The 15,612-nt window shown below is 29.7% G+C and overlaps 1 protein-coding gene across 2 annotated transcripts in view; it reads right to left on the bottom strand.

Annotated features, from left to right (window-relative positions):
* Positions 1–8,375, bottom strand: part of LOC107443408 (uncharacterized) — a 54,975-nt gene extending 46,600 nt beyond the window's left edge. Inside the window, exon 1 of one of the 2 annotated variants that reach the window (XM_016057262.3) lies at positions 8,253–8,375. The gene's annotated coding sequence lies outside the window, so the exon portion shown is untranslated. The remainder of the gene's footprint in view (positions 1–8,252) is intronic. The other variant, XM_071179619.1, reaches the window with a different exon arrangement.
* Positions 8,376–15,612: the final 7,237 nt, after the last annotated feature.

The raw sequence follows: 15,612 nt of genomic DNA on the forward strand, positions 1-15,612 counted from the left end.
TATAAAATATTGTTTAAAATTCATATAAAATTATTATTGATTAAATTATTGATATAAAATGAGGAATAATTATCGATCTTGGATTTATATTAGAATAAACAGGTTGGTTTAAGACACTTCTTAAAATTTCATTACACCGGTTTTTTAACAATGTAAAAACTGGAGGGCTTTGCAATTTCCAAATTATCCATTTAAAAGAGATATAAAATATTGTTTAAAAATTCATATAAAATTATTATTGATTAAATTATTGATATAAAATGAGGAATAATTAACGACCTTGGATATATATTAGAATGAACAGGTTGGTTTAAGACACTTCTTAAAATTTCATTACACCGGTTTCTTTAATAATGTAAAAACAGGAGGGCTTTGCAATTTCTGAATTATCCATTTAAAATGAATATATAAAATATTGCTTAAAAATTCATATGAAATTTTTATTGATTAAATTATTGATATGAAATAAGGAATAATTACCGACCCTGGATATATATTAAAATGAACAGGTAGGTTTAAGACACTTCTTAAAATTTCATTACACCGGTTTTTTAACAAGGTAAAAACTGGAGGGCTTTGCAATTTCTGAATTATCCATTTAAAAGAGATATAAAATATTATTTCGAAATTCATATAAAATTATTTTTTATTAAATTATTGATATAAAATGAGGAGTAATTATCGATCTTGGATTCATATTAAAATTAACAGGTTGGTTTAAGACACTTCTTAAAATTTTATTGAACTTGATTTTATAAATAAAAAAATTGAAAGGCGTTGGAATTCTCAAATTTACCGTTAAAAAAAGATATTATTGATAAATTATTATTGATTAAGTTATTGATATAAAATGAGGAATAATTATCCACCTTGGATTTATATTAGAACAAACAGGTTGGTTTTGAAACACTTCTTAAAATTTCATTACACCGGTTTTTTAACAAAGTTAAAACTGGAGGTCTTTGCAATTTCTGAATTATCCATTTAAAAGACATATAAAACATTATTTAAAAATTCATTTAAAATTATTATTGATAAAATTATTGATATGAAATGAGGAATAATTATCGATCTTGGATTTATATTAGAAAAACAAGGTTGGTTTAAGACACTTCTTAAAATTTTATTGAACTTGCTTTTATAAATAAAAAAATTGAAGGGCTTTGGAATTCTCAAGTTTACCGTTTAAAAAAAAGATATAAAATATTGTTTAACAATTCGAAATCATATTAAAAGAGATTTTTATATGAATTAGCTTTGTGCTATGACATATTAAGTTATAATTTTTATCCAAAAATATACTTTTCACATGACTTTTTCTAGTTATTTAGATTCTAAAATATACTTTTAATAAATCTTTGTATTCATTCCTCCATTATCTATAAATATATTGTTCACTAAATCAAATGTATATTATATAATAGTTTTTAAGAATTATCACTTGAAAATATATTTTTCACTATAACTTCAAGATATTTCATCTCAATTAACATAATTTTCAATGTATTTTTAGGATTGCTTAATTAGTCTCCCCTTTTTCTTTACGCAATATATTTCCCTTTTATGTGTACTTCTAGAAAAAAAACTTTAAGAAAATATTGCAACCAACTATATATTATATTTTAAGAATTTAGTTCATGGTAATTGAACTTTCATATTAGTTGAAATTTATCGTAGATTTAGCTGTACACTATGGCGTATATACTAACTGCTACTGATAGTTGCTACGGAAATCAAAATTTCAAATGGTTTGACCATTGCTAGTAGTAGTACAATTTATGCTTTATATTTGTAGAAATAATATTACAGGAAAGGCAACTGCTCCGCTTTCTGCAAAAAATTTAAAAACTGGTTGAGAACTAAAACAGGCAGAATTATGGTTAATCTTGCCTACTTTAAAAGGTCTTCACCCTTTCCATAATATCAAATTTTGATTTAAAATTTCAGTCAGGCAAGATATTAGCAAGTGCAACCTAAGAAAGTTTATTTTAAGTTGAGCGACAGTCTTTAGCTCTTCGTTGTTTAAAGAATAGAGGTTGCTAAACGTTTAAAAGCAATTAGTATTACATTTCTAGTAGTTTCTAACATTTGTTGAATTACTGTTACTAGACTGGTTACACTGCATCGGAAAGGGTTAAAAACGGTTTACCATAAGAAATTGGAAAACCAAATGGCGTTTTAAAGACTGTCCAAAATCAATTTGACCTCATAGTGTAACAAATTGGCACCTCTATAACAGGTTTTTGATTAAGGCATAGGAAACATTTAAAAAATATATATTTTGTTTACTTTTGAAAAATTACGTTTCTAGTTCATCATAATTAGAAAATTCAGCTAGAAGTCGCTTGCAGGTATCCGATTAAATCTTGATATGAAAATTGATTCCGCGTGATAATAAACAAGCCTAATAGTTGTAACATTAACACACCATGCACAACCACTTGATTCGGCACAACAGTGCGATATCATTGGTAAATTCTTGTTGTTGTTACAAGTACCCAATTAAGTATAAGCAGCTAAATTTTGCAAGCGCAATATTTGTTTTTAAATTAAAGTGTTAGTCATATTAAAAATAATCAACTGAGCTTATGCGTTAATTTCTAAACACTCTCTCCTACCACCCCCCCNCCCCCCCCCCCCCCCCCAAAGAAAAAGTTTTTTTTTTTTTTATTACAGTTTGTTGAGCAAACGTAACGTCAGCGGGGAGCTGATTAATACTTCAACAATCTAACTGTTGAATTGCGAAATAACAACAACTACAAACTTTACAAACTACACATTTTAGTCAGATTGAAAGCCCCGCATAAATTGCATTGTCATAGCAACATGTGACTCACTGACATGAAATGTCTTATGAATAATAGCTCGAATTTGACAGTGAATATGCAGGATATCGAATAGAAGGATAAAATGTTTTTCAAGCTATTAATCAATTTTATTCCATCTTTTTTTTTTTTTGGACTGTAATAAAAATGCTACAAAAAGGAACTACAGAAGAAAGGAAAATGACAATGTACAGGAAAGAAATATATGGCCTGATCTGTGTTTTTGAAGAAACAAGTCACGAATAAAAAAAGTAAACAATAATTTCTAGAACAATCTTTGACAATGCATTAAAATAGCAATTACTTGTCGGCGATCAAGCAAGTACCATAAACTGGGGTTAAATTGGCCTAACGATTGGATAAATATATTAATCTTCACGGTTGTATATCAAAGTATGAAAGGGAAATTTTTAATCTTAAAACGTAAAAGAGGCATTCTATGAATGATGTTTTTGGGAATTTGCATGCTGTTGTAATGACTGCATATATAATCTTTTATGGAAAAAGGAAGGAGCAAGTCAGTTGCGCTTTCGTTTAACCCTTTCCGGAACAGTAAATTTCGATTGAAAATTTTAGTCAGGCAGGACATTTGCAAATACAGGGATGCCAAGGGCGACTAAAAATATGGTGACTAATAAATAACAAAAATCTATTAAGAGAAATAAAATTCGCAACTTTTTCTTTCAGTTTACTATTGTAAAGGAATCTATTCGCTTTAAATATGAATAATTTGTAATGTAAGTCATGGTGATAGTTTTGATTGAATGACTAATTAGATTAAATAAATATAAAATAATTTTATAGTCACACGTGATATCCCTATACAAATGCGACCTTCCACAGTATACATTCTAAGTGACGCAGCATACTTTAACCAGGGTTCCCGCGGGCCTTGTAAATTTTAAAAAGCGGTGACGAAAATTAAGCAAATATCGATGATCTAATTTCAGTGTAACCACCACTAAAAATTGTTTTCCAAAGAAAGTATATATGCAAGAAAATTCCAGCTTCTAAACCTCGCAAATCCTAATCATACAAAAAAGAAGAATAAAAATACTACCACAATGCAAACCGAAACTGCTCAATATCCAAATACCAATAGTTAAAAAAGCAAACTACCTCGGACTTATAATAAACGGCAAGCTTACCTAGAACGACCCTATCGAAAATACAAAGCAAATGCAGCAACAATAATACAACCACTCATCTATAACCATAATGTCTCATTAAAACTAAGAAAACTACTATATACATCAATGATCAGACCAACTCTCACATATGCCTCATCTGCCTGGATAACCATACCGGAGAATCTCATGAAAAATCTCAACCAATGCCAGAACAAGACATTCAGAAAAATCACCCGTGCCAGATGATTCATCAGAAATACAAATATCCACAAAGACCTTAAGATCCCGACCTTATCAGAATATTATTTGCAAATTAAATGCAGATTTCTATGACAAGGCTATAAATTGCAATGCGGTGAACTTCAACCAGATATTCAATTTTGAAAATTACGAAAAAGATATAAAATTAAGACTAATAGTTGCTCACTTCACATCCGACGCCTCATGTCACTTGTATCAAAATAAATAATTCATCACAAATCCATCCATAAGCATCAAATTCAACAACAATACTGACAACTTGATCAAACGCTTAACCACGTTGACCATCAATTTACATTTAAAGCCACACATAGTTTAAAGCAAGCTGCTTCTTATAATTTCCATTATTATTATTTACTCAAGCAAGGTGCTTGAATCCAGCTAACGGCCACCACATGGACTGCTGACCTTAAAATCCAACCACAATTATCAAAATAAATATGTTGGATGGGACACGGGACGTGACCCAGGTGCGCAGCTCAAAAATCAAAAGAAGAAGAAGAGTTTCTAAACCACTTAAAAATGAAATGGTATATTAAAAAGTAAGAAATATCTTGTAGCATTAATCTAAGCTTAATACCACTACTAAAAGTTTTTAAGGACAGCGGGAACCCTGTTTAACTCTTTTTTTGTTTAAAGAATAGCGGTGGCTACACGTTTAAAGGCAATTACTTTTAAATTTCTAGCGGTTTGTAACATTTGTTGAATTAGCGTTGCCCGACTAGCTACCCTACACTGGAAAAGGCTTTAAAAAATAAGTGCTGTTAAACTATGTAAGTCTAACAGTGACAAACTAATAAAAAAAATATGTTGAATTTAATAAAAACAATCATTTACATTTAAAAACAATGATAGATTAAAACATAGGTCATTTCATTTCGTAATCACGGTTAACAACTATCCTCCATCTTGGCAGGAGATGTTTTTTTCTTTTTTTAAAAAAATAAAACAGTAGTAATAGGTCTAAAAACTTCATTTTCTTAAATTAATGAATTACAACAATCAAATTAAGTTCTTCGAGAAACACTTTCTGTTTCCAATTTGTTTATAATTATTCCTCCAATCTATTGGCCTATCTCTAGCTACTTATGAACGTGTTAATTTAATTTTTTAACCGTTCTCAATTAATCAACAATTTAACCCATTAACTCTCAACCATAAATATCGAAAAATTGTAAAACTATTGAGTCGTTTTTTTTTCCCCTTGAGGCTCCTACGTTATACATAGCTAGCAAGTAGCAACAACTTTTCTTGTACGATCGTCGATAAAGCTATTACTTAAGAAGACGCCATACCATGGGAGAAATTTTTCATCGCAAATTCTCCTTCACCTCTATCAGTAATTTGAAATGCAAAGTATAAAAAAGTGAGTTAAGGCAAACCTAGTATAAATCATGAAGTTTCAAATTCGGAAAAAAAATTTTTTTAATATATAAAAATGAAAACTTAGTATTGCGCAATAGGGTAGTTATCTTCCAATAATTTTGCTTGCATTTTGATATCTTGATTTTTTTTTTTTAGCAATTGTAACTTCGTGACTTACCCAAGGCTTGACTAAACTCACTTTTTTTATACTTCAATTTTTAAGTTAGTAATGAAGATGAAGCAGAATTTGCTATGAAAAGATTCTCCCGTTGTATAGCGTCCTCTTAAGTGATAGTAAATAATAATTAAAAACATAATGAGAAAAAACTAAGCTACTTCTTCTACTTTACCAGTAGTTAAAATCATAGCTTCCTAACTAATAGATCTCATACACACCAGGGGTCTGTTCAGACATTTTGTGAAAGGTCCGTTTTTGTAAAATTGTGAAAAATTACTCGTAATTTGTGAATATAAAATAAACGTTAAGTCACATTCTTTTAGCCAGGGTCCGCTTTTGTGAATTTGTGCAAATAGGGTCCGTTATTTCAAAAAAAACTTTTTCAAGGTGTTTTTAAATTGCAGAGACATACAAGATTATGCTCAACACTGTAAAATTATAATTAAAAAAATTAAATTTTAAAAAATATACAGCAATTGCAGCTACTAAATTAGCGATGCAACATACAAATATTTGGCATTTAGCCTATGCTGCTTTACGCAGAATATTCATTTCTGACGAATAAAGGAAGAAGCGCCTGCCGAAGACAAAATTTAGTTCGTTTACATCTGTCTTTCTCCCTTCCTGGAAAAGGTTTATTCGATTAATAANCCTGGGAAGGGTTTAATCGATTAACAAAACAATAATGAAGAAAAACAACTTTGTGAAGGGTCCGTTTGTGAGTTAAAATATTTTGTGAAGGGTTAGTGTTTATGAAAAGATATTTTGTGAAGGGTCCGTTAACGAACCCAAATTTCTTCTAAAGAGACCCCTGCACGCATATGGATAATATATTGATTTGTAATAGTTGCTAAAAAATGGAGAATCAAAAAAAAATTTGTGCATTAAGTCGTAAATGTTACTACCCCTAAGAAACATTCTGCTTAACGACCCCTACAATTACATGATCTCCCAGACAAATATACCACCACTTTTTACTTTTTTGAAAGTGTGATCTATCCGAAACCCTTTATTTACTAATTTAATATTGTTTAGTGGCGTGAATCTGCCTTAATTAAAAAAAAATGGTAATGCTCATTTATTACTCAAGTTTAATATTTTATACAACAGTAAGTTTACTCATCGCCTCTGATAACTGAAAGCCTCCCCACAGTTTCGCAAAGGTAGTCCGATCAGACTACTATGCAAGTAAACCAGTTTACACAATAGCCATTCGAAAGAACATCCAGTAAAAACAGAGCAAATTTACGTCTTAAAGTCTGTTTAATTAATGATTGTGATTGGTTTGTCTTACTTCTTTGGTAACCACTTCATTTATCAAATGTATGAATATTAAAGTACGACAAATTTGTATCAGGTATTTTTATAATAGATATTCGGTTCATAGTTACAGTTGGTTCACTTTTCAAGCAATCAGCGCAGACTACTTATAAAAGAAACCGAGTTAAGGTTTTCTGAATTAGGAGGTGATAGTTTATTATAAGAATTTGCTATTCAAACATAAATATTTAAATACAATTAACTCATTACAAGCTAGTCGCGTAAAAATACGTTTTTGAAATTTCTGCGATCCATACAAAAGTTTAAAAAGTGATCGCAAAAATACTTCATTTCCGCTGTTTCTCAAGAAAATTATCCATTCGTGATTGCTACAAATATAAATGATTTAGTATATATGTATAATCAGTACTACTATCGTACGTTGTAAATTTTTTTTTTAATTGAAGTGATAAGTTTGCTCCAATTTTCATGAAATCTTGCGAAACTTGAAATATTGTCTCAGGTGATAGAGCCCTCGTTTCTCAATGAAGTGACAGGGGTTCGAACTTTAGCAAAGGCTGGTCGATACGAATTCTGCATCCGGTTCGCACCGACCACATTGCTCAAATAAAATATCCTCAGTAGTAGAAGAAGGATAAGAGTCCTCTTGCCGTTAGGTTAGCCGTGGGAGATTTTCGTGGTTTTCCTCTCCATGTAACGAAATGCGAGTCAGTTCCATCAAAAAGTCCTCCAAGAAGGCAAACTTCTCCCAATACTTGATCCAGCAGTTACCCTGTCTCCTGGATTGGATTCAAAGTTACAAGGCTACGGAGTTGAACATAGACAGCCATAAACTCAAAAATTGGATCAACTGTTCAACGACAGTTATTAATTATAAATAAATAAATAATAATAATTGAAAAGGGAATAATTTTGATACCACTTAAAACTACATTGATTGAAAGCTATGAATATGTTGTTAAAATACGTTCACAATTAAACTAAGTTTAGATTTTAAATCTATAAAATAAAACATTTATAATTATATTAAGTTTGAAACATACGTTTTACTTCTCCAGAATAAACATGAGCAGTAAAATCATATTATGTTACTATTATTCATATCTTTATCGAATACAATATAAGTGTTTATCTTTACTAAAGAGTAAAGGAAGTTTTGGCGATAAATACGGGTTAATTAAACTTTACAAAGTATTTTGAATTCAGACTTACTCTTACAAGTTGATCACATTAACGACATAAATGCGTTTTTAAAATTAGGTATGAGCTTAAAAGACAATTTATGCAACATCCGACGAGACGATGCATTTTTAGTGCAGGTAGAATATACCGGAAATCGTCGGTTTCCGCAGTGAAAATACAGAAAAAGTCACATGCTTCCTAACTGCGATTTTGCTTTTAAAGGGACATAAATTATTTTCTTTTGATAAATGTTCCATTGCTGCTGATTTGCATGATCAAGATCTTACAAGTTGGCAACTATAATCTTGATCGGTGGGTCAACAGTGAAGAATATTTTTAGTGGCATCAATATTTATTTTTAATGTATAAATATTTGATTCTGAAACTTAAAAAAAAAAAAATGTTTTATCCTGGGCCAGATTATCGCCTAGACCCAATAGGCACGGACCTAGGGCCCACACTTTCTGGGGGCCTCAAAAATTAGTAAAAAGTTCACAATATTACTTTTTTTAAAAAAATACTGAACGAAACAGTTTTTCTCAAAAAGGCATTTTTTTATTTCAAATTTTCTTTATATTGTGATAAACCAAACTCGTGTAAACATTGCACTAATAAAATTCAAAAGTGTAGCTGAATTTTAATTGGTGCAATTTTTACTCCAACGGCTTAAGCAAATGCAACGAGAATGCATATTCGCAATGTCTCTTATAAATGACTAGTGTCAACAGGAACTAAAAGCTTATTTTTAACAAATATGTAAAGCTGTAGATTAGGGGTGCACAACCTTTTTGAGTGAAGGGCCACTTGCACAGCAGGTTGGCTAACGAAGGGCCGCANCTCGCGGGCCGCACTTCAGTAGTCGAAGGGCCGCATTTGGCCCGCGGGCCGCAGGTTGTGCACCCCTACTGTAGATGGAGGGCTACAAGAACTAAAAGCTTATTTTTAACAAATATGTAAAGCTGTAGATGGAAGGCTATAAGAACTAAAAGCTTATTTTTAACAAATATGTAAAGCTGTAGATGGAAGGCTACAATCTTTAAAATAATTCAGCTAATCAGTGACATTTAGCAAAAATCACTGATTTCAACTCTTTCTGGTCACCAAACTAATTTTATTTTCATACTACATGTTTTGTTGTTTTATATCTTGCTTTAGTATTTAGATGCAAAAACTTTATCTTGGAAAAATAATATTCAACTGTCTGCTTTCAAAATTTTTTAGAATGTTTCTCTTGAATCATGCCGTTCAATAGATTTATTTTATTGTTCGGACTACTCTTCAGTAATTTAATTTCAAAATATTTTGCTTGGGGCCCTGAAAATTTTGTGTGCCTTGGGCCAGAATTTGTCTTGATTTGTTCCTGGTTTTATCCACGATGTCAAATCAATAATTCAAACATGTGTACATGAGTTCTATTAATTCGATAGCTATTCCTTTAGTCCGTAATCTCATATTTGGCAGGACAGTCCAGGATAGGCCAAGGCTTGTCCTGGTTGCTGTGTGTTGAAAAAATCCTCCACGCAATCCTGAAAGAGTACGTGTAGTAGCTAAATTTAAAGAAATAATATTTTTTTATGTATACATTTTTATAATTATATTTATCAATAATTTGAAATGTAAAGTATTCCAAACCATTTTAAGCAATGTAATTTCATATGACAATATACTGATATTAATAACAAAATTGATCAAATATTTTTAGAGTGATAAAATTTAAAAAAAGTCAGAATTGTGAATTTTTTTATGAACTTCTTGCTCTGCTATTATACCATTTCATCTTTTTTCCAAAAATGTGTCTAATCATAAATCTTCTTTAGACCCATATATATTTCTTTTAAATTAAATATTCATTTTTATTTCTTAATGAGAAAATTTGTCCAGAGCTTCTTTTTTAGACCCATATACATTTCCCTTAAATTAAATATTCATTTTTATTTCTTAATTAGGAAATTAGTCCAGTGCTACTTTCTTAGACCCATATATATTTCTTTTAAATTAAATATTCATTTTTATTTCCTAATTAGGAAATTATTCCAGAACTAGTTCTTTTGACACATATATATTTCCTTTAAATTAAATATTCATTGTTATTTCTTAATTAGGAAATTATTCCAGTGCTACTTTTTTAGACCCCTATATATTTCCTTTAAATTATTCATTTTTATTTCTTAATTAGGAAATTATTCCAGAGCTTCCTTTTAGACCCATATATATTTCCTTTAAATTAAATATACATTTTTATTTCTTAAATAGGAAATTAATCCAGTGCTACTTTTTTAGACCCATACATATTTCCTTAATTAAATAGTCATTTTTATTTTTTAATTAGGAATTTATTCCAGAGCTTCCTTTTTAGACCCATATATATTTTCTTTAAATTAAATATACATTTTTATTTGTAAATTAGGAAATTATTCCAGAGCGAGTTCTTTTGACACAGATATATTTCCTTTAAATTAAATATTCATTTCTATTTCTTAATTAGGAAATTAGTCCAGTGCTACTTTTTTTTAGACCCATACATATTTCCTTTAAATTAAATATTCATTTTTATTTGTTAATTAGGACATTATTCCAGAGCTAGTTCTATTGACACATATATAGCGAGCTAATTATAATAATTTAAACTTGCATGAGGCAATTTCGACACATTCTGGAAAGAAAATTAATGTAATTAACTCATTCGAATCGAGTTGGTTAGCCATATAAAAAGTAGTAGGAATATTATAACATTTATTTATCTAAGGGAAGCAGACTGGATTTCCATGTCTGAAAATTTATTAAAAATCTCTCTGTTGATCTTAAATAAAGTTTTCTGCAATATTTGAAATTTTAGGTGCTAAATAATAAAAAAAAATCAAATTAATTTTAACGTAATATTTCTGTAATAGAGATGTAACGCGCACCTAAAAATAATAAAGATTGTAACCAAAACAATCAAAGGAGATTAAAACTAGCGTACTTTGTTTCTTTCAGTTCAGATGTAAAAATTAAAGATGTGATTATTTTCGATTTAAATATATATCGTTGGTAATGAAATAATATTAAGCTGAACAGCATCACGTGAGAAAACTAAACAACTGGTAGCAAATTTCTAAAAGAACTTTTGAAAATTCAGAGCTTTATCTTTTTCTAATTATTTAAAAAAAAAAGCATAAATATTTTTGTTATAGTCATTCTGCCAGAGATTTCTGTTTTCCGATTATTACATTGGCAGCAATAAGTTTTCGAATGCTCCTTAAGAAATTTTGCTCTACCAGTTATTTCTCTCTCTCTATATATATAACGTAATTTTTATACATAAATTGACTAATACTCTTTCATTTTTGATAGGACACCGTGGTCGGTCAATATTATAAATAAAACACTTTGAGACATTTTGAATCACATTGACAAATGGGGAAAATAACAAACCGGACTTTCAAACGTGTTTAATAAAATGTAGTAATTAAGGAATGTAGTAAATAGTTAATAAAAAATAGGTGTTCCCAGATTTTATAGAGAAAATTTTTACAACAGATCTTGAATTCATCGCCTGATCTAGAATTAAACTTTGAAACATCTGTTTACCAAGAGATTTCGTAATTTAAGCGTTAAAGCACTATTAACTTCCATTAAAAGTTCTTTTTGACGCCTGGCGATTCAAAGTTTTACATTTAAAAAAAATACTACAAAAATAAAAACAATTTCATAGCATCTAATGAAATATTATTTCTATATCTTGATGCAATATTCATGGCCATGATAAAGCATTCAAATGTTGACGGGTAATTGTCGAATAAGACCAGTTTGACAAGTTTTAAATTCATTTGATTTTAGAAACAAAAATAACAGAACCAGAAATTAACTCGCAACTATATTATGAGAAACAAGTAAATGTGCACTTGCTCCCTATTGTAATTTTAACCTCATGACCACTTAGCCGATGACGGGAAACCCAATTATTTCATTGTTAGCAATTATTATGGAAAAGCAAGCGATTCATAACAACAACAAAAAAAAGAGAGATTAGCGTCGCACCTCTTTTAGAACGTTTGGAGCTTTCTAAAGAAAAGTAAAAATCATTTTTGAGTACTAAAAATTTCCCTTCCCAGCTGCAAATTATTATATCCAACAAAATTCTTCATTCTGGTCTATAAAAGTTTTGCATTGAGATTTCTAATTTTAAATAATTGTTTAAAAGTATATTTTATAAAAACATAGATATGTTCATCTGAACTACTTAGAAATGAAGGCTGCTACTTTTTACTCCCTGACCCCTTATGTTTATTGAAATCAAATAATTCATTTGCACATAAACTGTTTCTTTAGTTCAAGAATACTTAAAATATTTATTATGCTTATATTTCTTAAAACAGAACATTTTTTACAAAATTCTAATGGTTAATTTATATTATTCAAAGGAATATTCTTAAATACCGCTCTTAATAGTTTTCACTTATAAAGATATGCAATTTTTTGAGCTAAAAATTTTGCTCTAACAAAAGATAGGATTGCAAACAAAACAAAAAATTATTAATATAATAAAAACCATCCTAAAGATATTTAGAAATCACTTTTTTTTTCCTTCTCTTTAGCAATACTGCACTTAAAAACATTGATGTACAGCATTATTTCATGAGAAAAATAAGACATGATTTGTTCAACATATCAGATATTAGATTTTGTAAAAGCACTCTCACTAAAGAACAATGGGGTCATGGGGGTACTCCACAATTTCATGATCGACAGCACCCTAGAGAAGCTGCTAGCTATCGATTTAAAGCAACAAATAGAACCCTGGTTAATGAGGGAAAACTTCTTTAATCCATTTAAAGTCAAGCACAGAAATTTTATAAAATGGAATTATTTTCATTAAGATGCAAAAAGTTCCGTGTATAAAAAATAATAATTCATTTAAAAATAAAATACAGAGTATATGCATCATTGACCAAATCAATAGACAAACCATTTAGCTAAACAATAGTTTGCTGTGACATTTTTTTTTATTTACAGAACTTGCAACTTTTATTCATCATAAACACGCATGATTAATCCCGATTGGGATAATTATCCGTTTCCAAAGCGTCGAATTTGTCGAGAACCATTTCCAACTAAAAAAAAAACTTGTATTTTGAGAATTTCCCAACAGAAAGTGTTTAATCCAATTGAATCACCAATATTTTATAGATAGCTTCAAAAGCCATAGCAGCAGAAAAAATAAAATTCTGGAAAATAAACTTCACAGTGTTAATAACAAAAATACTTATTGAAATGGCGAGTTAACACATCTTTGGCCTAAAATGGGTTAATGCACCATGTCATTGCAACTTAGATTTTATGAGAGACAAAATATTACTACACGAAGAAAACTCTGCATGGTAGTGGAATTTTTACTAGAAATAATTGTAAGAGACTTTAAAAAACTATTTAACTTGAAACTCAATTCATGTTTACTCTTTCAGCTCATTCGATGATTAATCACTTTCCATATTTATTTTAAATATTTTCGATGTTCTGTCAAATAGTCATAAATAAATAAAAAAATGCTTTGTGCCATAACCAGGGCTGCAATGTCGTATTAAAAATTAAATGATGACCGGAGACTCATATTTTTTGCTTAGTTTTGGATGAAACGTGATATTTTTACAACAGCATTTTAAACATTTGTGCTATTATATTTAGTTCTAAAAATTACAAACGATGTTAACTTTAAAATAAAGTAGAATCTAAAAACAATGTATTTTGTTAACTTTAAATGATACTAAATCTTTCGTAAATTAAAATAAATTGGCTATTACTTTATAATTTTTTATAGAATGCTTTGAAAACTATTGCATAACCCAATTCCTGACTATTACTTGTTTCAGTTGACGTGGGCATTTGGTTACAAATTTACATAAATGCATCAAAACAGGTTGACTACGGATTAAAGGACACAGGAATATTTATTTTCGTAACAGTTTCTTATTTGACCAAAACAAACAGCATATAAAACTAAAAGAAAAATACAATGTAATGCTATATAATTTTTATTATCAAAAATAAAAAACCAACAATTAGCTGAAAAAACGGCATAGTGGTAGAGATATCATAACATTCTCAGAATATTTGATTTATTACAAATTAATTCAAAACATTGTTTAATGCTAAGTTGTATACATTAAGGCTGCATGCGTAGAGCACCATCCAATCTAATGACACAACCATTCAACATTGGATTCTCAATCATAGATTGCACTAAGTGGGCATATTCATCAGGATTACCAAGTCTTTTAGGGAAAGGAACATCCTTAGCTAACTCCTGCCGTACTTTTTCCGGAAGACCCCTTAGCAGAGGCGTGTCAAACAAACCTATAAATGACATATGTTTAAGCAAAATAATAGATAATTAAAACTGAATTTATTTTTTACCAGGATTGATTTTAAGAATGAAAATCTTTACATTTACATGCTTAGTTCAACCCTTTATAAGGCTGTAGGAAATAGGCTTCCCACAAACTTAGCGGACAGGAAGCTAGTTTTATATTTAGAAATCATCTGTGTCAACTTCTGAAAATATAAATAAAAAATACCTTTGTTTACATAAAATGTGGGTAGCAGTAACGGATTGGGTTCCAGAAGAAAGGTCAATAATTGGGAGTAATTTTCTCTAGTGTGTTACACATTTCGTCGCTTTTAAACTAAACCGTAGTAACTCAAAAAAATCGAAAAATGAGATGTTTGGGTCATTTTGTGTAAAAAAAATCACCCTTTTACAGAAACAACGTGTTACCTTCACAGTTCCATATAATTAATTTAGAGAGCAGATAAATCGTTATCACATTGGCGCGATTCGCCATCTTGGTTTTAGGGAATAGTGTAGCAGTGTACCAGTTGCAACAAAACCTTGGAGGAGATAACCTCACTTTGAAACTAAACCGTGGTAACTCAAAAAAGCAAGCTTTTCAGGAGAGCGATTTTTTTCCTACACTGTTGTATGTCAAAATTTGAAATGAAATATGTAATATTTGGGAGGATATTTTGAAGAACATCGTTGTATTTTGAAATAACCCTTCGAAATTACCACAAAATTAGAAATGGTACAAGAATCAGGCCTGGTTCATTGAAAAATGTAAAGAAACAGGGCTTTTTTAATGTAAATTATTTTGCAATAGTCGCCATAGCTACGAGTCAACCTGCGGTGGAAGTTACTGAAAAGTTAAATATCGTTCTCCTGAGAAACTTGCTTTTTTTTAGTTACCACGGTTTAGTTTCAAAGCGACGATTTGAGTTCGTTTGTAGTTATAAACACAGACTATAAATTAGGTTATATACAAAAACAGAAAGTTTATCACTAAAAACGTCCTGAACACTTGAAACTGTGGCATATATTTGCTGTAGATTAANGCATAGTGGTAGAGATATCATA

The sequence above is a fragment of the Parasteatoda tepidariorum genome, chromosome 4 (assembly GCF_043381705.1).
Source record: "Parasteatoda tepidariorum isolate YZ-2023 chromosome 4, CAS_Ptep_4.0, whole genome shotgun sequence".
NCBI classification, from domain to species: Eukaryota; Metazoa; Arthropoda; class Arachnida; order Araneae; family Theridiidae; genus Parasteatoda; species Parasteatoda tepidariorum.